At 44.0% G+C, this 22376-nt stretch overlaps 1 protein-coding gene across 1 annotated transcript in view; it reads left to right on the forward strand.

Moving 5' to 3' along the window:
• The window catches only part of LMX1B (LIM homeobox transcription factor 1 beta), a 107257-nt gene that overhangs the window by 71024 nt on the left and 13857 nt on the right, over positions 1 to 22376 (forward strand). The gene's annotated exons all lie outside the window — the stretch shown is intronic.

The raw sequence follows: 22376 nt of genomic DNA on the forward strand, positions 1-22376 counted from the left end.
CTCCTGCACGGCCGCTTCGCCAGCCCTTCCCCAGCTGTAAAACACCACGGCAGTAGTCCTGCTTCCTCAGCCTTGGTTTTCCCATGGTCACTGCTGGGTTAGATCAGTACTGTTAGTCATGGCTATTGCAAAAGTTGTCCTAGCTTGCTGGGCTCGGCACCATACTGCACAGGAAAGCAGAAAGTTGCTGTCATGAAGAACTTAGAGTACCCATGGAAAAGCCGGGCAAAGGCAAAGAGCGTGCAGTGCACAAGAGGTAAATACTGCAATAGCATCACAGTGCCTGATGAGGTGGAGCACAGCGAGAGAGGAAAAGGAGAAGGGGACACAATGGTGGGATAAGAAAGTATGATGCGGTGATGAGGAGTTAAAGATTTCTTCTGAATAAACAGCAGAAATTTGAAAAGTCACACCTTTACCCTGCCTGGGGTGTGGCAGATGATCCTTAAATAAAGGGCAATAAAGAAACATCTTCTGTGAGCAGTTAATGACAGAGGTGCAGGATTAGGATGATCCCTGCTCAGTAGCAACAGACTTGCCCTGCTGAGCCCACAGGCACCGCTGCAGAGTGGCCTGAGGTTTTGCAGGGTGCTGGGGACCTGGCAGTTCTACGCTGCTCTGTACAGGTACCATCACAGGACTCGGAAGGGAGTGCATTGCAATTTAGATATGCAAACAGACATAAATGCCTCAAAGTTTATAGATCTGTGCAGTCTGCAAAAGTGCACAATTAAACATACTATGGATGCATATCTCTGAAACCTATATAGATAATGTAATATTTGAGATAATACAAAGGTCTGTCTCTTGTTTCTCCTCCTGAACTGACCAAAATTTCACTTCTCTGTTTATTCCCTCTTAAAATTTCTAGGCTGAGTCCCTGCCCCTTCATGATGTGGGAGTGTAAGTCACTGCTGTATAGGTGCGCGCTCTCTCTCTCTCTCCCCCCGTGCAGCTTGACTTTAATGGCAGCTATCACCACCCTTGGCAGGGCGCTCCGAAGGGTTCTCCTGCAGTTTCTCATCTGTGTTGGTGTTCTCTGACACAGAAAACTAGAACCGATCCCCTTCCCATATACCTCTCGTCAGCAAATACTGACAGCAAGGGCATAATTTCGTTCTAAATGAACAGAATAGCAGCACATCAAGTCTCTGCTGTCTCCCAAAGGGGCAAAACAGAAGAAAAACACACCCCAAACAAATAAAACCCCCAAACCAACCCCTTTTTCCTCTGCTTTGTCATCTCCCCACAGCATGGCAGAAATGTTCCAGTTTACATGTGCATAGAGGCTGTGCAGTTCAGCACTGGGGCCATCTTCCTGCTCCAGAGCACGTATTTAATGCTGGGAAGCAGAACAACGTCAGCCATGTGAGATTCACTTCTGCATCCCTGTGTCACTACAGAAGCGCTCTAATTCCTTCACATCTTTTTGTATTTACTGGTTAATCCTAGTCTTTACTGTAAGATGATTTAACAGAACCAGGAGCAGAGCCTTATCAAGAAAGGCTAGGGCTTTTGTTGAAAGTTATTGACAAACTTTTACTAATTTTTCATGAACTGACAAGTGATAGAAACTTAAGGCATATTGTTATCTGGTGTGCACCAGCTTTATAGTGCAAATGCACAGACTTGCACTGAGGTGCTTGCACCTTCATGTATCTGATTCAGGTGCTCCCCTTTGTGTTTTATGTTTTCTGCCAGTGTCATCCCAAGACTTCTCTGTATGTATGATTGCTGATGGTAGCTTTCATAATACTCTTCTCCTAAATTCAGTAATGTTTGTCAATAAGGGCTCATTTGGAAAGGCGCCTCATTAATGTGTTCATCCTGTACTTATCGCAAAGGCGTGAACTTTTCTTGACCAATCACACACAATCTTGGTATCAACTTCTTTCCAGAGCCTTGCGCTGGGAAAATGCTGATTTCTGCTGTGCTATTAACTACCAAACCTGCACAGTCTTTCTCCCAGTTCTGACAGAATTTGGAAATAAAAATGCATGTATATTGTCCAAATGAGACTGCAACTCTAGCGGTTCAACAGGTCCGTCATCTCCCTTAGATACGTGTCTGAAAGAGTGTGGAAGAATGGCTGATTAGGTTTGTTCTTAGTATTTTCATGCCAAATTATTTCAATTGTATTGATTTACTCATATGAAAGCTACAGATTTCATTAAAGCTCATAAATTTAGTCAATGGTAAAATTTAGTTGTTTGCATTAGCAAACACAGGCTTTCATAGCGTGCAACTGCGAGACAATGTCTTCCTGGCCAAAAGAATTTGCACCTTTTCAGAAAATGCAAATGTTTCTTGGAAATGTCTGTGTTTTACTGTGAAATGTCCTCACGATGAGGAGCTGGAAGGAGGTTCCCTCAACGTGTTCAAGCGTTCAAAGCGGGAAGCTTTGCCATCAGCAGCTGCTCTGGCTTCAAGCGAAGTAAATGCTCAGGGATCTTTAAATCATCAGCCTCACTTGTCCTCATGCAGATAATCTCCAAGTTGCCAATAACTGCTTTCTTGCATAGCCCCACTTCAGTCCCTCACAAGGTGACAACTGTCTCCTCCCAGGTCTCTCTCTGATCTTCACTGCTTTCTGTGTCTTCTTCACTGCTTTTTGTATCTACCACCTATAAGACGTGGCTCTTATACCAGGGATGCTGGGGTCATCCCCAACAGAAATTTCTAAGCCTTTCTCTGAGTTTTATCTCCTTCCCCTGTTGAGCACAGATGGTGCATAGAACAGGAGATGTGCTAGATCACCGCCCGCTCAGAGGCATTAAAGGTGCTGCCCTCCAGGTGAGGGGAGAACTGGTGGCAGTACGCCGAGCTCTCACTGGAGAAGACCAGCAGGAACAAATGCAGCCAGCTCAAAGCCAGCCCTGACCGGTTTCCTTGCTGCTGTTAAGTTGCATTTATTTTTTGGTAAGGAAACATGAGCTGGAGTTGCTGAAGGTGTAGGATCTCTGTCACCTGCTGTATGCAGCAGTGAGCACGCCTGGAAACTGCTCTTCAAAGCCCCTCCAGACCCCTGGGAAATACAAGTTGTCCCCAAGTGGTGACTGAAACAGTTTTTGTCACTGGCAGCCCGCATCAGAGTGGTTTGTGGAGTGGGAGTGAAGCGAAGCTGTGCGAGGACTTCTGGGGTCTCGCGAGGCTCCACAGGTGCTGTCTGGAAGTGATTAAAAAAGTGTGCTGTGAAGAAATAAATTCTATATCCATTTTTGAATATGTGGATTAGCATGGACAAGGCTGTGCAATTTTTTTTTAGTGAAGCAGATGAGTGCAGGAAGGATGATGTGGTGAAAAATTGAAGTCTGTGGCACTACAGTCTGATTTCTGAGCTTGGTCTTTTGCGGATAAGTTTTTCCCAATAACTGAACTTTTCATGCTATTGTTGTTATGTGGGTTTGGTAACTTCTGAATGTGCTTCCAAGTTATGAGAGCGCCAGGGTCAGCAGAGTTGGTTCTGGACTGACATTTTGATCTGTTGAGAGTCTAATTTAAAAAAAAAAAATATCCATTTGTAGCCTTTTATTATATGTTTTTTCTATTGAGCAACCAGTAAGTCCAGCTTCATTATGAGACAAAGGATGGTGTGAGCTTTCAACAAGCAATGGTTGGATGTTCTTTATCTAAAAGAAACTGTATTACCCTTTGCCAGTATAAAACACACGCCTGCCAAGGAGACATTAAACAAAAGCAGTCATTTGGGGGGGTGGGGGGAGGCTGAAGCTGCCAGCCGCGATCAGATGACAGATATTTTTGTTAGGAAATAATACCTTTCTCTGATTTCCTGAGAGGTTGAATATAAAGCATAAAACAAGGGACAGTGATGAAATCCAGAAGAATTACCTCTGTGTATTCTGCTGGAAAAGAGTAAACAAGTACTTTTATGCCACCCAGGTACAACAGGCGCTGTTTGGACAGCTGTATTGCCCATTGAAAGGTGCTGCTTGATAGTGGCTTGGTGGTAATAATGCTAGTTTCATATAAGGTTCATATAAAATTGTACATCTCTATAGAGATAGCTGTGTTAATAAACCCTACGCAGCAGAGAAGTTGGATTTTCGGATGCATACCAACTACTAATGTAAAACATGCTCCAGTGAGAATTCCTTGAAAAACTGCATTTACTGCTGCAATAATAGTAAAAGGTCACCTTGGATCACATTTGCAAAAGGTCAGACGCTGGTGGAGATAACAGCCTGTGCACACAGAGCAAAAGTTGGTAGGTTCATTGTAGTTCCATCTGCATGCACAGCTGAAAACCAATCAGGGTTAGACATGGAAAAAAGTTTCTTCCATTTTGACTGATTCTGTGGTGGGAGAGGGATTATTCATATAGTAAGGAATGTCTCTGAGCTTGGTAAAAACTGTTAAAAAAGGCAGAAGTATTTTTAAATGCACCGTTGTGCTGAGCTCCTCTTGTATTTTTATGTTCTTGAGAAGCATTGGGATGAATGCATGTCTTCAAAATGGTTATGTCAGCACAGTTTCATGGACTAGCTTGTTTAATGTGACGTGGCACAAGGTATGTAATGCAAAATGTATGTATGCACGCTTTGCAGCTTGACATCTGTAGGATAAATCTCATAGGCACAGGGTATTGTTATCCTCAGTTTGCTGGGAAGTTTTCAGTGTGAAATGGTTGGAGTTCAGTTGTTTGCTGCAGTGGATTCTGCGCTCTCTAAAGTCAGTTCTGTGGGAATTTGAGAAACACCTCCCTCGCGAGTTGCTGCTCTCTTCTCCAGCCCCCTGGAGCCCCACCAAGAGCTGACAAACCTCAAGCCGAAGGATAGAGAAGCGTGTACTGGATACTGCCTCTCCAGCTGTTCTCAGCCAGATGTGCTGAAAATGTTGCAAGCTTATTCTCAACATTGCGGCTTTTTACTTTAAAGAAAATATATGCCTGGAGAGGTCCCCATAATTGAAATGGTCCCCAGAGGAATTAGCATTTCCGTACACATAAGCTGACTCTCCATCAGGCCCAGCAGAGGCGATGAGGTAGAGGGGTCATGGGACCAAGGATCCCATCTAAGAAGCTCCAAGACATCTTCACCATCTTGCAGTTCAGCCTCTCTGATTCTTATATAAATTATGTGTGATCTACTCCAGGGGGTAGTTCAGGGGAAGTTAATTCAGTTGTAATGGATTTACGTTGTTTTGAATGATTCTGCTGGTGATACTTATTTGTGACAGGGCACGGTCCAGAGATGGCCAGTGAAGTTTGTAATGCTTGTCCCTGCACAGAGGGTAAATGAAGGTCTTTGCCTAATGAATTTATATTCTATTATAAGCAAAGTGCACCTTCTTTCTCCAAATTTTCTGGTATCAGTTGAGACACAAGAAATGCTATTTATCTTTGAAAATGAAACGTTAGGATGCGTGTCACAGGTTCCCAAATGCTTCCGTGAAAGAAGGCAGCATATATTCATGGATGGAGCCTGCCCTTAAATCTGATCACATTCTCTGCTGGCCCCTAATTCCATCACTGTGACCCTCGTGGTATAAGGTGTACTATAAAGCAGCGACTGACAGTAGTTACTGCAGCTGCCTGAGACCTGACAGGGTTTTACTGAGTACACAAGAGCATTCGGTATCTTTTATTGCGAGTCTCTGAAGGATGCAGAGTGATCAGTGTTCTTGGAAATGAATGGTCTTTTCATGTTGCTGATTTCATTTCTGGGGATGGACACAGCACTCCCGAAAGCAAGGGATTAATAGTCCTGGCTGGATGCGAGCAGAATGCAGCCAGCACTTCACACTCTGACGCTTGAAACAGACACTGAAAATAAAGTGTGGGACCTGGAAAGTGGTTTCCAAATATTTGACATAGAACTACCAGTGAAACTCGGTGCTATTGCTATTTCTAGGCTGCCAGCAATATCTAGTAAATTTTCCCAGAGAATCGCTGCTGTCCACGACGTGGCTTCGACATTGCTCTTTCTTAACCCCCTTGTTCTGCTCAAGATTTACCTTTGCCTCTGGGGCAGTTTGATGTTGCTAAGCAAAAAAGAGTAGTTGTGTCTCCGGCATGTTTGGGGCACTCGCGCTGCTAGGCAGACACTTCAAATAAGCCTCGGGGGCTGAAATGCCGACCAGGGCTGCTACCTCTGGCATCCAGTTAATTTTTTTTGTACAAAATGCATCAGAGGCTCCAAGGAGGCATCGCCAAACAGTGAATGCTGGAGTTAAAAGAGAGAGAGGGGCTCTTTGTCTGAGCACCAGAGCGAGCTGTAAGCGAGCCAGGAGCTTGAAGCAGAGGTCCTGGGACTGGGACGCTGCCGGTGCGGGGCTGGCAGACGGAGCGGACCCCAGAGCTGTGGCCCTGCCCGGGCTGCGGGCTCAGTGGGCACCGGCCAGCACAGGGCGGCCTCCGCCACGAGGAGCAGCTCCGGCGATACCTGCGCCATCCTCCCCTCGACCGCAGCTGCCGCGTGGTTCTCCACAGCTCTGCCCTGCCGCTGCGAGTCGGCGAGCCCAGCCATCCGTGGGAATCCAGCGGATGGCATCAAAGCATGCATCATCCGACGGCTTCCCGAGCCCGGGCTGTGTGGATGCTGCCCCACGCGTGTCCAGCACAAACCGCTGTGTTAGTGCCTACGAGGCGACGGCTTGCGGGTCCGAAACTGCCATTCCGCACAGTCCTGCTGCCAGAGAGAGTTTGTGCCTCACCTTTCTGTCGGAAATGATAGCGGGTATTGACGGAGATCAGTTTCACCATCTCAACTTTACAAGGTGTCTAGATGGAATATTGATGGATTTGGGCCTCAGAGTGATTAATTAGCATGCAGGAGTCCTCAAAAGGGTTAACATGGGATCTTTTTAATTGTCAAAAGAGTTTCAGGCTATTAGTGTTGGCATATTCTTCAATAATCTGTTTTATTTTTACCTGCTGGGAGCTTAATTAAAAAACAAAGAGGCTCAATTTAAAGCCCATTACTATGCTAATTTTGTAAGAACTGGGCGGTGATTAAGAAGCTTTAAAAAGAGGAGTTTAGTTTGCTCTAGGGAATGGGTTGGAGGCAGGTTTTATTTCGTTTCATTAGCTAGCTACAATTATTTATAAACTAAATGGAAATGATATTAAAGAGTAATGAAAAAACCAGCATCTATGTATTATTGAACAGCAGAACTTTTTTTAATTTAGCATCGAAGTGTGCAGAGCCTTTATTACTGCAACTTGCAGTTAACGCAGCTAAATGCAGTTGTTAAATATAAGAGTCTTTTTAAATATGCCCATAAATACAGAGCTGTCTGGTTTGCTTTTCCTATAGATCACTAGAGTAAGTTTATAAAGATATCAACGTGACAATAAAGATGAACTACTGTCTCTTTTAAAAAAGATTTTATGAGGTTTTATGCAGGAAAATTTCTTAACAGAATAAATTGCGAAGACTTATTTTTTTATACCATGTATGTAATGTTCTATAATCTAACAGCGCCACAAACTTTCTACTGTCTTTTGCCTGTCATGTAAGCCCAAAATAATACGTGCAATTCCAGTGGTGTGAGGTGTACCTGGGAGGAGCGGCTGCATCGAATGGACGTTGAGAAGCTGAACCCAGGCAGGTACCAGCACAGCAAGGGCTAGAGATGTTTCTGTGCGGTCTGTGAAAGGGTGGAGAGCAGCAGCGGCGGCGGCAGGAAGGGCTGGCTCTTGGTTTGGCGGGCAGTGGGACAATGATGCTGTGGGTGCAGATATGGCCAGGGAGAGGCTGCGAGGTTGGCAAGAGCCCAGGAGAGGGTTCCAAGCCCAGGCAGCAATTTTGAACTGAATCCCCAAAAGGGGGTTTGTGGTCTCGATGAGGATGTGGGCAGGGAGATGCACCCTGTACCTGCCAGAGGAACTGGTAAAACTGGTGTGTATCTTCCCAGCCATGGGAGGAGGAGGAGGAGGTGCTGAGCCCGTGCCTGGAGGAGCCACATTTCTGGTGGCACCAGGGCCTTCTACAGAAATAATGCTTTCCTATAAGATGTGTAGCTAGTCCAGCTCATGCCTGGCCCACCCAGTAGCTAAGTTAACTTAGTGTTTGAATTCACACTGAAACAGTCACTCTGGTCTAAAGGAGTGTAAACTCCGTGACCCAAAGACTGGCACTGCCGTTCAGTGCTGAAACCCTTTGTACTGCTGCTCGTTTTGGGAAAGCTCTCTTGTTGTGCTGGGCACGGGGAGTGGGAGGAAGCCTGGACCAACTGTTGGACATCAGCGTCCACCAGGCAGAGGGTCTGATGAGGAGGAAAGTTGGCCAGAGGGCCAGCAACTGATGCCAGCCCACCCTCATGGGCTGCCCAGAGCAGCTGGCGTTTAACATCTGTAAGCGTCCATGTCAGTCTGGCTGCAGCACGAAGCTCTAGGCACGGGTGGCCAAGCTTCCCCAGAGCGTCTTTGCTCCCATGATGAGGGAACATCTGCATCCATGCATCTGATCTTTAGAAAGCCTGTTCTCTCCAGCATGCCATGGAACAGGCGCTCTGCTTTCCTTCCACCCGCAGGAGACTGGCCTGGGGCCTCTGTATTTCTTGGCTATGGGAGCCAAGTGTTGGCCATGAGACTGGCATGTGTGCAGGTGTGGCATTTGGAGAGTGTTGCAGGGATGCAGAAGTGAGGCACCAAACTGCGTGAAGAGCTGCCTGTCCCAGCTATGCCCCACCACAGCGCCAAGAGTACAGAGATGAGCAGCAGCCCTGTGCAGGAGTGTGCTGGATTTGTCCGTGCTCCAGAGTTCCCTCAGGTTTGGAGTCCCACAGCAGACCAACCCCTGGGGCTGTCCTTGCTCTGCAGATACCTCCTCAGGTGTCCCCGCTGTCAGTGACACTCTCTTATGCCCTTCCTCAGCTTCACCTGCACATTTCTTCAGCCCTTTATTCCCTGTTGAATGGGATGTGCTTCTCGTACGTGCTGCCTTGCTGAGGAGGGTTGAGCTTGAAACGTGACACGGGTTTACAGATAGTTTCAGCATTGCACTGGGGATGGGGTAGCAGAGAACTGTCTCTTTCCACTTAAATGTTGTAAAAGGGTCCTTAGGGAGTATAAGAGGGAGTTTTCCATAAAGAGGGCCTCAGGTTGGCCTCAGTATTTAATTCCACATACAGTGGAATTACCCAGCTGACTCCCAGACAGCGACACGAGGTGTGCGAGGCTCAGCCCAGGTTACCCTGAAGCCAGCGGTGGGGCTGCGGGCGCTGCGTCCCCTCTCTGGACACTGGCTGTCGCTGGGGAGTGCCAGTTCCCTGAGTCCTGGGGAGCAGTGAACGCATTTCCACTCTGCGTTGCTGCGCGTTTCAGACCAGCATCTTTGGGGTAAACACTACTGCTGTGAGGTGGTGTTAATACGTGGGGCCAGGCAGGCGGCTGCGTGTCAGATGGATGTTGCTGTTGCTGCTGGGGGTCGGTGACGTGCAGGACACGGCTGGAGGCAGCACCCAGCTCAGCTGCTGCAGCCACGAGGTGGGGTCCTGCTCCGTCCCCACGCTCACCCCTGCGCAGGGGGTGCAGGGGACCAGGCCAGCACCCAGAGCCAGCCGGTGGCAGGCAGCACCATACCTCTTTACTGCCCCCTAAACTGCTTTTTTTATTTGTCTGTCAGGGAGTGGTGTGAATGGAGACAGTGTGAACTTCGTGATGGAGAATCGGTAAGAAGTGGGCTTTTTTTTCCCCACTTGCGTTGAACTTTGCAACTGAGAAATCTGGGGCCCATCAACAACTGAGCCATTCCATCTTGTGAACCATGATCATTCCTCTCTTAAATTCACATTTCTGGGGCCAGGATTTGTTTATTTTCTCTGTGTTTAGAAAGCGTTTAGTAGGTACTACTGTCCAGATAAAGATATTACAGTGTACTGTGAAGAAGCAGGGATATGTAAGAAACCCAGGCCATTTGTGCATTTATTTGCTCGAGAGCTAGCCTAACTCTGCTGACAGTAGGAACTGGACTAGCCCAATCCAGGCAACAGAAACGAACTGGCACTTTCAGGGTGAACTGTATGACAAAAATGGGACTATTTTGCTTTCTTCTGATTACTATAAACCCCTTCCAAGTCTGCCTCCAAGAGCGACTATTTTCCAGACAGAATCTGTGAATTGCGTAGGCACTCTGGAGACTCGTGTCCTGAGGTCTCGGCTTTTTGCTGGTATGTATCTGATTACAAGAGGATTTATAACTGTAGAGACGTGTTTCATGACAGAGCTATTGCCGTTGGTTCTCAAACTTATTTTTAATTAAATTGTTGATCTTCCTGCCATTTCATCTTTAATTCCATAACAACTTTATACTTCTCACACCAAAATGTTTGGTGGGGCATCTCTGACTTAAATAGGTGTTGCAGCCAGTAAAGTGATTCTTGATGGAAGAAATAAGTTAGGAGAAGGGTCAATACAAGGACTTCTGCTGTCAAAGTCTCCTGTGTGGATCCTGAGTTTGTTGCGAGCTGTTTAGGCTCTGTCAAATCAAAGTTCACCGTGTTGCTTCCACAGTCACGTTGGGGAGAAAAGCCTAACGCTGCAAGTCTGCTGTTCCTCTGGGTAAACTCAGGGCTGAGCCTAGCCACAGAACTGCTTCTTGAGATAAAGGTCATACAGCAGAATAGTTTAAAATCCTCTTTTGGTTCTAAAGGCAAACCGGGCTATCCCGGATCCCCGAGGTCTTAAATGTCCCTTGGCCTTCTTTTGACCCTGTATACACCTTACATTCTTCCTTTAATGATTGACACTCAGTGGGTATGTGCCTTCAGGCACACTGAAGTTGTAGCCGCTTCTTCATCAAAGCAACTGTTTACAGCTGGTTTGAGTTGGATGCCAATAAACAGTATTCTTTTTGTCTCAAAATAAAAAGCAGCTTAAGTCCCTAATGATAAGGATTTTGTGCTTTGTAGAGGAAAAATCAGCTAGGTTGGGACAGCCAGCCACTCAGCTTAGCAAGTCAGAGTACTTTATACTTCCAGCTGAAATGCTTTTATCTCCTCAAGTGAGTAGGCTATAGATTCTTATCATTGTGGCAGAAGTGATGAGGGTAACATCTTTAGTTGGAAATCATTGGCAACATGTGGAGAAAGCTTAAGATGTTGTCACACTTTAACTTGGTCCTAATCTGTTCAAAGGCAGTTCATACTTTCTAACTGCGCCAGCAGGTAGTGAGAGGGAGTCAAAGACCATCAGGGTAAAATAGCTCATGCTTTTCTTTGGAGAGTTTATGACTTTCATAAAGCGGGTACAAAGAAACTGCAGCGGTAACTGTTATTGTCTAAATGAAGAGCTTGTGTTCACCCAACCATATTTCATTAACTTGTACACCCAAGCTTCTACATTTCCTGCCTGCTTGGTGCAGTGCTAGAAGTAAATTTTAAATATTTTAATGCCTATCGTCAGTGGAATGAGAACAAGAGAAATGTGCGGATCAGCCGTGCCCTTTACGTGACCATCCGACCTGTCCTTCACGACCAGGTACCACGTACAAGCGTGTGCTGCAGTTCGCCTATGGCATTCACAAAATATCCCGTGCGAGCTGTTTTGTGAATTGTGGCACGTGTTGATATGAGATCCAAAAAAGGAATCATTTTCCTTCCAACAGGAAATCAAGACACTGCTAACATTTTAATATCAAAGATGGGGATTCTGTGAGGGAATAGGAGAAAATAGATTTAGGACCGAACTCTCAACGGAGCTAAGCGTTTTTAAATCTTCTTACTTGTGAATGAGGACCCGATCCTGTTCCCGATGGTGCCAAAGGAGTTCTGCATTTCACTTGAAGCAAAAACTAACACAGCTTCTCCTTCTTTATTTATCTTTAGCAGATGATCTTAAGAACCTCAGAATTACTGGTGAGCAAACTTCATTCTATTTCAGCAAATATTCTGTAAAAAAAAAAAAAAAAGTGCTTTGTCTACTTTGTAGAAAGGACAGTACAGTCAGAGCAGGATTTTTTTCAGCCAAATATTCAACAAAGCACCTAATTTTTGGAAACGTTTACAGAACCCTCAGGAACACCATGGGATAGTTCTATGCTTTTATAGGACAATTCCAGGCTATACAAATTTTCTCACCAAAGAAAGGAATGCTATACTGGTATGATATGCTGGGGATTTTGTACGCTTTCTCTCTAACAGGCATCTCTCTGTGTGCATGTATGTGTATAATATATATACATACACATAACCAAAAGTTAAGTAGTATTTTCCAAGCTATGACCTACTTACAAGTTTTCATTTAATTAAAAAAAAAAAATTCTGAAAAAGTTAATAAAATGTTTAGACAAACCTTTCAGTCTTGTGAGCTTAAGGGAATAATCCTCTTTGCATGCCTAATAATGTTGTTGGTGTCTAATGGGATTTCATTTTCACACATGTGGAAGTGTCCTGTGTGATATATGTTTAACTGGTGGAATAACTTAAAACCTGTGCTACCGTTCCAGGCAAAAGGAGGATCTGGGCATGCTATAGGGCCTTGCCGCTTGATAAATCTTTTTGTATGGGTTTAGAGAGTCTAGTTTACCAAAGCCTGAATACAAACACAGATGCTGATAGCTAAGTCTTTAGGACTCTATCAAACATATTTGGCCTTACAGAAGCTAGGAGAGTTTGGTAGTTCCATGTTAATCTAAAAATTCAGTTTATAGAGCAACTGTAGTAATCGGCCATACTAGAATAACTAAGCTAGTCTGTTCATTAACATGAAAAAATGAATCAGATGTTTGAAGTCTTCAGAAAAGCCTGTATTGAGATCTATTTATTTTACATCATAATATTAATAATACATAGTTGACATGATGTTAATAAGAGTGACTCCACATTACAGGAATAAATTACCTTTCCTAGATGTTGCAGGACACACCTTTAGTTGCCAGAGTGTTTGAGTTTTGGTTTGGGTTTTTTTAGTGCTCCTTTTTCTTTTTTCAGTGGTCCTTTTTAGAGTTTCTCCCAAAGCTCTGTGCCTCTGATAAGACTCTTCTGTCTTATCAGAAGAACAAACTTTGCGAAAGAAGGACAGTAAAGAGAAACTATGTGAGACAGAGGGAAAACTTTCATCCATTAAAGCTCAGGCTAATAGAGCATGATTTGGAGCAGAATATAGCGGGGACTTTTGTAAGACAAACAGCAACTTTTCATGCTCAGATGGGGATTCTTGGGTTAAATTGCTATCTTTGAGTTCTGAACTTGGAAAGGTATTAAAGTGGAATTAAACCTTTACACAATCCGGCTCTTGTGTCATTCAGGATTTTTTTGGGTTCTGTTTAATTGTACATCACAGCAGGGTTCTGAGTGACTGGTGCTCTAAAGAAATGAGGGGTAGGGTTAAGTCTGCAGCCCACTGCTCTCTGCTAATCCTTCTTGTTCCTTGAAGAAGGATTTACTTTTGCTGCCAGCTTGTGAAAGACTTTCCTCCTCCCGAAGAGATTGTTGTGGCTTTCCTGGGGAGGTGTGGTTGCTATAGCAGGGAGTCACGCCTGGGTATTCTCTCAAACCCTACTGAGAATGGGCCAAAAAAGAGCCGAAGAAGAGTAAAACTGGGGATTAAAAAATGGAACAATGGGAGACAGGAAGATAGGAGTGGGAACAAATGGGAATTACAGCACCAAAAATAATGCAAAGTGACAAAAAGAGGAAATAGAAAAATAATAGCTGACAGTCGGACTGAAAAGAGAAACACTACAAAAGAACAATTTATTTTCAAGAGGCAAAGAAAATAAAAGGGCATCTGGGAAATAAGACACAGGCCTGTGTTGAGGGTTTTTTTTTTTTTTTTTGCTTCAGTTCTTACTGTATTACAAAGATGTATGCACCAAGTATACAAAACTTTTTCCATACCCCCTTCTCACTTCCACCTTTGCCACAATGTTTATTCAAAACAAAATCTTCCTGGGTTTTAAACTGTATGTTTACTTATTTGCTGTTAAATGATATTTCTAGTTGTGTCTGTTCCTAGGGATTAATTGTAGGGTAATTCTGGGCTTTTCATATAAAATATTGACATGTAGATCAATAGCAGAAGAAAAGATCCAACTCTGCTCAAATTCTGCTCTTGAATGCTTTCCAAAGCAATAACTGCCTCCGGGAAAATGCCAGTGGGCACTTGGTTTTGCTGCTGCTTGCTGGAGACAAATTCTTCAGCTCCTACCATGGCAATGCCCCTGACATAAGAACCTGGTCCTGCCCCTGTCCGGGCACCGCTCAGCCACTGCGGGAGCCGAGACTGCGTCTCCCTCCTCACCGCACCACAGTCGTGTCCTGACGTATTGACCAGCTCATCGCTGTATCATACAGGGCTTACCTTCAGGATTTTTAGCTGCTGCATTTTGCTCCTAAAACCCTTTGCTCTACAAATCAAATGCAGCCTAATTTTGCAAACATCCGAACACTTTCATCTCAGTGAAAGAAGCAGAAATTTTTGTTCAGTTTAAAGTTCGTCACATTACAAGTAAAATTTAAAAAGAAGCCAGTCCCACATCTAACAGCAAATCTCTCTGAATGCCTTTCCTGCACCCTACTGCTTTATATATAGGAGAGGCAGAGAGATGTAACAGATGAAACATTTTGTTTATGAAGTGTCTATGTTTTGTTTTATTTCACATGTTTTTGCAATATAGATAACAGATTACACCACAGAGCTTTCATTGCCTTGTGCTATAAAGATACTATAAAGCCTTTCTGGGTATTAATAATAGATTGTGTTGATGAGTTTGGAGAAGCTGGCAATAGACCCCCCACTGTAAAGACATTAACACCACAGGACTAAGGTATCTTTCCCTTGCAAATCAGTTGCTAAATTGGCTGTGCTGATGGGTTTGGGCACGAGCTCTTGTACAGCGTCAGTGCAGCAGGCACAGGAAGTTATTTTGTTTTATACTGGCAAATAATGTTTCTTCCTCTTAATGGTCTTAGTTGAGAGGAAAGGCCCTGCGTAAATTCTTTCCCTAAGTCATTCTTGCCAGCCAAGAAATAACTTAGAAATTACATTTGAATTGCTTTGACACACGATTATTTTTTTCTGTAAAAGTGAAGGCCAGGGCAGTGAATCACCAACAGTACAATTTCCCTGCTTATAGGGCCTTTAGGGTGAATTTTCATATAAAAATTACATTAGAAGAATTTCCCTGTGTTGTTGGCGATGTAAATTCAAAGGCAACTGTAAATTCAGTATGCCACTTAGCGAACAAGAAGGATAAGATGTCTCATCAGAGCAGTGAATATTCAGCACGCTGGAGACAGGCGGTCCTCGCACAGAGCTGCACCCTGAAATAAGGCCCCGCTCCGCGCCGAGCGTGAGCCGCTTCGCCCACTGGAAAGCAGTGAGGTTGTACAGGTAGGAAATAAAGATGGATTGAGTTTAATATGTGCAAATAACTGAATAAAAATCCAAAGGAAGAAGAATGAAAAAAATGTTGGGTTTCAGTAATGACCTAGCTCAGCAGAGTTGCATCAGAAGTACAAACTCCCCAACACGTACTCTGCTTTTATAGCGCTTTGGTATAATGTGAAGCAATACAAAAAGCACAACAGCAGAAGCCTGTTTAGCCTTTTTTAAACTCGTAGACAAAAATAACGTTATTTCCCAAATGTTTGCACTGCCTAAAAATATAATTCTAACAAAATAATCATATTTTGTTAATCCATTAGGCTTCTTAATTGCAGCCCTGGCTTTATCAATTCAATTGGCGCCCTTAACTTTTATAACAGTTTCTATTCTACAGAACAGATTAGGAGAAAATTGCAGCCATAATCTGTACAGTGCAATTGCCGTGCTATAAAGAGGAATGGGAGTAGCTGAGAAGAGCAATTGGATTCCCAAAGGTGGAGCACAGTAGAGCAATATCAGGGACTTTGTAAATGAAAAATTGTTTTAATTCCCTTCTAACAGCAATAATTCGATTCTTCATAAATTTTTCCATCAAAGTGTTGTAAGGAAAAATGCTATAAAATAGAACTGCATGGCAGTGATGGAAGACAGTTGAACAAAGTGGTCAATTAGGGGATGAAAATTAAGCGAAGAGAAGAATTCATTCTGTCACATTCTGCTTGAAGCGAGAAACTCCTCTGCACTTTACATTTTATGTTTTACTTTATAGTTAAGGAAGATGCAACTTTTTAGGCCATTCTGGCCCCACTTGAGCAAGTTACATTAGTGTGGCGGCTTTGAATTCTGTGTGTCTTTATGCATTTTAGTGAATCCATTTGTTGGGTCTTTCCCATTTGTCTCAGCCTCACGGTTCTGACCCTGGAATCGCCAGTGCACAGAGCTTTGGCGTGGTCAGTGAATGCCCATGGAAGGGATTTTGGGATGCCTCAGCTGCAGGCGTTGGGTACCGGGTGGCTGGGGAGTCCTGTGCCCGGTGGCCTGGGGACCTCTTGCGAGGATGACGAGCAGTCACCTGTCACCAGGTGAGGGGGGTGTCCCCGTCCGTTCCCCTGCCAAACACCCGCCCCATCGGAGCAGGCGGCAGCCGAGACCTGGCTTGGCGTGTTGGGAGGGAGCTGGGAACAGCTGGTCGGCACGAAGGTCCCTCGAGCGGCTGCGGGGTCCTGAGCTCTGTTCAGAGGGGACGTCAGCTCGCTGTCCGCAGGTGACTTTTTTGCTTTGTTGAAACTACGTAAAGAGAGAAAATTAACATGGGGCAGGAGACTTTTTGGCAGTTGTCATTTCTGTTGCGGTAGAGGCCAGCGATGGAGGTCTGGCGGTATGCACAGCGCCGCCATCCCTGCCGCTAATGGGAAGCGGAGTCTAAAAACGAACCAAATCCTGCTCCTGTCGAGGCAAATGGGACTTTTTCCTCTTGTTCCAGTGGGAAGGAAATCAAATGAAGGGAAATGCTTTTGTGGACATGGTTGTGACCCGAGCCATTGGCTGGGTATGGCCGTGCTGCGACGCTGCCTGGGGCCCGTGTTTGGTGGACGGAGCGGTTAGGTGAGGTGAGCTTGTGGCTCTGGTGGTGCCCATGGTCAAACTGCCACCAGCTTCACTTAGCACGGGATAACACGTGGTCTCTATCGTTATTTTATCCGTTAGGTTGCCTTTGCATGGCAATGCAGCACTTCTCATGAAAATACAGGTAAAATGTTCACGGGAAGAAAAAGTAACTCAGTACCGAGATACGCTGCGTTTTAATCTGTGAATCCAGATCCATGTTGTGAAGCACAGTTCTAAACGCAGGCTTTCACCAGTAGTTTGTGTTCTTAGTACAGCACCTGTGGATAGAGGGTTAATAAATATTTTCTTCAGTTCTCCCTGAAGAAGAAAAAGGTTTCTTTGTTTTAGTTTCTCTCTAAATATTACAGTTTTTTCTAGAAACTTTTAATTTTTGCCTATGTTTTATTACTACTCGGTGAAAGGGAATTAGCTTTCTTTTACTGAAGTTTCAGCTGTGAAATTGGCTTTAATAAACTACGTAATTATTTTTTCTGCAGGGAAAATATTTAAAGTGGATTGTTTCTTTTTTTAGGATTTTTTTTTCAAATCATAAAATTATAATATTTCTGTTTTGCTTTAGTGCATTTGAGATGTTTTGGATGTTCAGAATTTAGTGTAACCAAGCAACAGTTTTTCTTTTTTATAAGCACCCATGAGCTGCTACAAAAACGTTCAAGTCTTACGCTGGAAAAAAACCCCATGCATAGTGTTTTCCCCATTCTGTGTCATCTAAAGAAGACAGAAGTATCAACATTTCTCCCAAAGAACAAGTAACAGATGTCATTCATTAGTAATTTAATTTCTTCTCTTAATAAAACTCAGTTGTGTGAAAAGCATAATATATTTTACTTCAGCTCTAACATATTTCGTACTACTCGAGTGCCAAGCGAACTCCCAGCTGGCTATATAGGCACCATAGGGATGTCATATACAGGCTATTATCAGAAAGAAAAGCGTCAGAGCTAGAGACTATACCTACAATATTTACAAAAGCTTGTGACCACCATCTTTGCATATTTATTAAATAAAGAAAAGCCAGGTATCTGCTGTGGTTTCTCGCAACACATAGTGTCAGAATAACACAGAAAGGAAAATGATTTAACGTCTCTGATGTGTAGACAGCAGCATCTGTCCTCTTGCATATATCAAACACGGCTTAATAACTTCCTATTTACTGCTTCACGGCAGAGGTCCAGTAAATAAACAACCTGACTGAATTAGTCTATTTTTATACCTCTGTCCTGTATAACAAACCTCTTGAACCGCACTTAATATGAACAGCAAATTTCGCACTGCACATGGAGATCTCTCAGCACAGATTAAATTAGTTATAATAAAACAATTAAAATCTATTTGCCCACAGACAGGAGGAAATGAAGGACCTGGGTGAGCAATCGAAAGGTAAAGGGTGGGTTGTCAGGACATCAGAAGAGTAAACAGCAGAACCGTGATTCTCAGGAGCATAGCAGGGTCAAACTTACTGCAAGATAACTACGCGAGAGATAATAAATCAGTAGTACGTATTAAACACCAGATGGTTGTGCCCATGCAGGAAGGCACAATGGATCATGTAACTGTGGTTGTTTCTGAGGATTACTGATTCAGCCTGACTTCACAGGGATATCCTAACAAATAAAATCTTTATGGCCTCTTCCGCTGGTGAACATTTTCATCTACTGTTTAAAGACAGGACCACATGTCTCAGTGTTTTCATTGCCCCTAATATATATGCAAAATTAATTTGTTAAGTTCACCCAGTTTTAGCTGGTGCAGATATTTTTACTATCTAGTACTGTAAAGTTGCTTCACAGTGATTATTACAAATACACAGATGGACAGACAGGCCATTGTTCCAAGCTTTAGCTCAGCTGAATCCCCCAAGTGTTTCAGGCATAGAGGCAAACACACTTAAAAACTCCTAAACCTATTGAGTTGTCTTTCAAAATTGTCCAGGCAACAGAATTTATTTATAAAACTCTTGCAATCGTTGATTCAAAACAAGGTTTTCTTGTTCTGCTTTTCTCCTTTGTCCTCTTTGAACAATTTTCTTTGGAATGTTTTCGTTGTGCTTAGGAGTCGGAGATTTCCTGGGGCTTCTAATAAAGGCATTTGATTTCCACTCTCCACATACTTTAACAAGTCCAAGGATTTTGAGGTTTGACATTAACTTAAGAGAGCTGGAGATAATCAGCCATGGGGGTAAAAAGTCAGAGTTATGCAAATTATTTGTAAAATGTATAGAAAGCAAAAGAAATATGTCTTTAAATGTGGTTGGTGTGGGACAAAGTTTTTGTCTCAGCACAGAATATCTGCATGCTCCCCTTCAAATTTATGGCTTTGATTGAAACCTGTAAAGGGGTGATCTGTAAAGTATTCCTGCTATCCTACACTTCTCAACAGGTTTATTACCATTCGTTTATAAAATGAACAGTCTAATGAGCAGTGTTTTAGATCACAGATATCAAAGTCTGGTCATTTGTCAAGATTAGTTTCCTGTTGTGAGATTGCCTTGTGCAAAAAAAAAGTGCATAACCTTGGGTTACTCTCTGGAAGCTGAAAAAAATACCTATAAACACTTTATAAGATAGCTTTAATGAAAATTTTATAATCTCCGAATTAAATCCAACACGGTGCAGTACATGTGTGTGTGTATGTGTGAATGCCTGTTATAATGCAGAGAGCACCCGAGTAAAGAGTACGAAATTTTCTTACATTGACAACGGACTAATTAAAGATATGGAGCCCAAGCAGTGTTGTCAGGCCAATTTAATGTTAATTTGAATGAGTTAATGCTACATTGATGACAATGTGATTCGTTATAACTAAAAGACTGCCTTTGGAAATACGGCTGTGAAAGCACCATCTTTCTGGCAATAGTCAATTGCCAATAAATAATACAAAATATTTTCTGTTGATATGTTAGGCATCTTTTATTTTGAAAAAAAAAAAAATCACAAAACCAAACACTCGGCAAAACAGTATGACAGAGAAGGTGCTACTCAGGTGGACAATACGCTCCACAGCACAAGGCTGAGAAGAAAGATTATTTTTATGTCCCAGTTAGAAGAAACACGAAGGGGGGTAAACGCTTTCCTGCGTAAAATTATTTGTAAACCGTATTAGGTTTGGGGTTTCACTTTCACTGGAGGGTTTTCTGCCGTTTGCTTGGAAGAAAACGGGAGGCGGCCCCGCACCGCGCTGCGGCTGCCCGCGGCTGCTGCCCCCCGGGGAGGCTCCGCGTCCTCTCCTCGCTGGGGCGGGAGGTGGGAACCTGCCTCCTGCCTGCCTGCTGCCTGCCTGCCTGCCTGCTGCCTGCCTGCTGCCTGCGGCTGCCTGCTGCCTGGCCGTTCCCGCTCCGCGTTGCCTGCGCGGAGCTGCGCGCAGGTTCCGCCGGGGGCAGCGGGGCTGGCGGGGTTCAGCGCCCTGCTGCGCGGGGTGCTGGGGCCAGCAGCTCCGCCGGGTTGGGTTTTTTTTTCAGAGAGAGAGGAGTCCTAACGCTCTCGGCGTCTGCCAGAGCCCGGCTTCTGGGGTGTGCCTCCGAGGGCGCCGGAGGAGCAGGCATCTCCTTAACTCTTTCTGAGGAAAACCTCGATGCCCAGTACGCGGATCGCTCGGCGTTGCTTTTATGAAGAGCACGGCCGCGGTGCTGGGCTTTTATCATCCTTATCCCGGCAGCATTGCAAAGGTTTTTAGGCAGATGGCAGCGCCTGCGCTGGCAGGCTTGTGGTCACTTTCTGGAGTTCCTTTTTTCAAATTTCTCAGACCAGCAGCACTGAGTGGAAAGGCATCGAAGCCAGGAACCCGGAGACTGCAGAAACAGCAAGAGCAGCCGCATTTCCCGGTCTGGCTGTTACATCTGCAGCCGTCAGAGCGGGTACCAGGCGTAGGGTCTGTCCCATCCCTCCCGATAGCCATCGATTGAATGTTACTGAAGCGTAGGCAGGTTAACTGTCACAGTGGTACAAATGAACTGGTGCCAGTTAGGGGAGCCGGATGCCTTCACACCAGATTTGCTAATCTTCGGAGTCTTTAAGTGTGCTCCATCATGACAACAGTCTTCAGACAAAAGCTACAAGCTTAATTAAACTGAGTCAAATAGGTTTAAGCAGTTAAATAGCAACAACTTTTTTAAGTGCTTAAAATCTGTTTGCTCTTTTTTTCCCTTTTGTGTTTTAATCCTTTCAGATATGTTATTGTGTATAAATAAAAATATTTCCTGCTTAGGAATGTGCTAGCTAAAGCATTGACAGATTTTTGTGATGTTTACTAGTCAGAACATAAAATCACATTTCTCTCTTCCTGTTAAAGTTTGCATCTAACAGAAGAAAAACCTTGCAGGCAAACCCAAGAGACTGTATGAAATCAGACGGCCTATTTACTAGCAGAGCCCGTGGGTCCTGCGTGGCATCGGTTTCCCTTTAGTAGATTTAATTCAGTACGTACCCAAGAAAGAGCCACTCGGTCTGCCTTGCCTGGCTTGTACGACGCACCTTGTGGCTGTGGTCGTGCAAAGGTACGCACTGAGCCAGCGAGGTTAATAGTGTAGGTCTCTTTTATTAGAGCAAAAGATACAGATGGGGAAAACGCACAAGTTCTTGGGCACTGAGCCTTTCTTTGGATGCCGTATGCGTATGTATTTACGTTTTCTTTCTCTCCTGCCCTTTCTGTGGCTCCATCATTTTGCTGAGGAGCTATGACTGCCATTTTGCTGTACTTCTCAGCTCAGACAAAATGGAGGCTTTGGAGGAATCTGTAACTACCACAGCCTGTCTCTTCTAAAATCGAAGACTGCCTTTTATAAAAAAGGGGATAATTTTGAGGACGAAAAAAACAATCGGCGTACCCCATCCTAAGAGGCGGAATCTCTTTTTTTCCTGTGAATGTATGGGTGCAGTTGTGTTAATTTTGTTGCCGAAATGTAAATTTTAATGCACCTTGCACTTTGATGTATTGCTATAAAAGACACTGAATTTTAAATCACCAAGCCCACTGTGTGATACAGGGATGTAACTTAGCTATTTGTCTTTATTTGAAGCAGCCCTCTTCCTAAAAGCTCGCTCAGGGAGACTCCCAGTTGCCATTAGAAAAGCAAAATAAAATTAATCTAAATCATTCTAACTTTATCTTGGAAAATTAATGATGGATGAAAGAGGGGGTTTATAAAGGTTTAATAAAAACTAGTCTGGAATACAGTGTATATTCTAGAGCCTGTGATTATAGTGGTAATTTAGCAGATTGTATCACTGCCTATCTCTGCCAAAGGATGTTTCACACCATTTAAAATGCACAGTACTCCCTTCAGAGACAGGTTGTTCTGGAATAACTCAACATCCAAAGAAAAGCCGTGTTATTTCACTCCTCTCTTTATCAATTGCATGTGTGCGATTGCGTGTGTGTGTGTGTCGTCTTCTCAGCAGTAGCACTAAGTTTTCCTCCTTGTTTCTGTGTTCATCTATCAGCCTCCTCACAGACAGACAAT

Source organism: Balearica regulorum, chromosome 20 (genome assembly GCF_011004875.1).
Source record: "Balearica regulorum gibbericeps isolate bBalReg1 chromosome 20, bBalReg1.pri, whole genome shotgun sequence".
Classification (NCBI taxonomy): Eukaryota; Metazoa; Chordata; class Aves; order Gruiformes; family Gruidae; genus Balearica; species Balearica regulorum.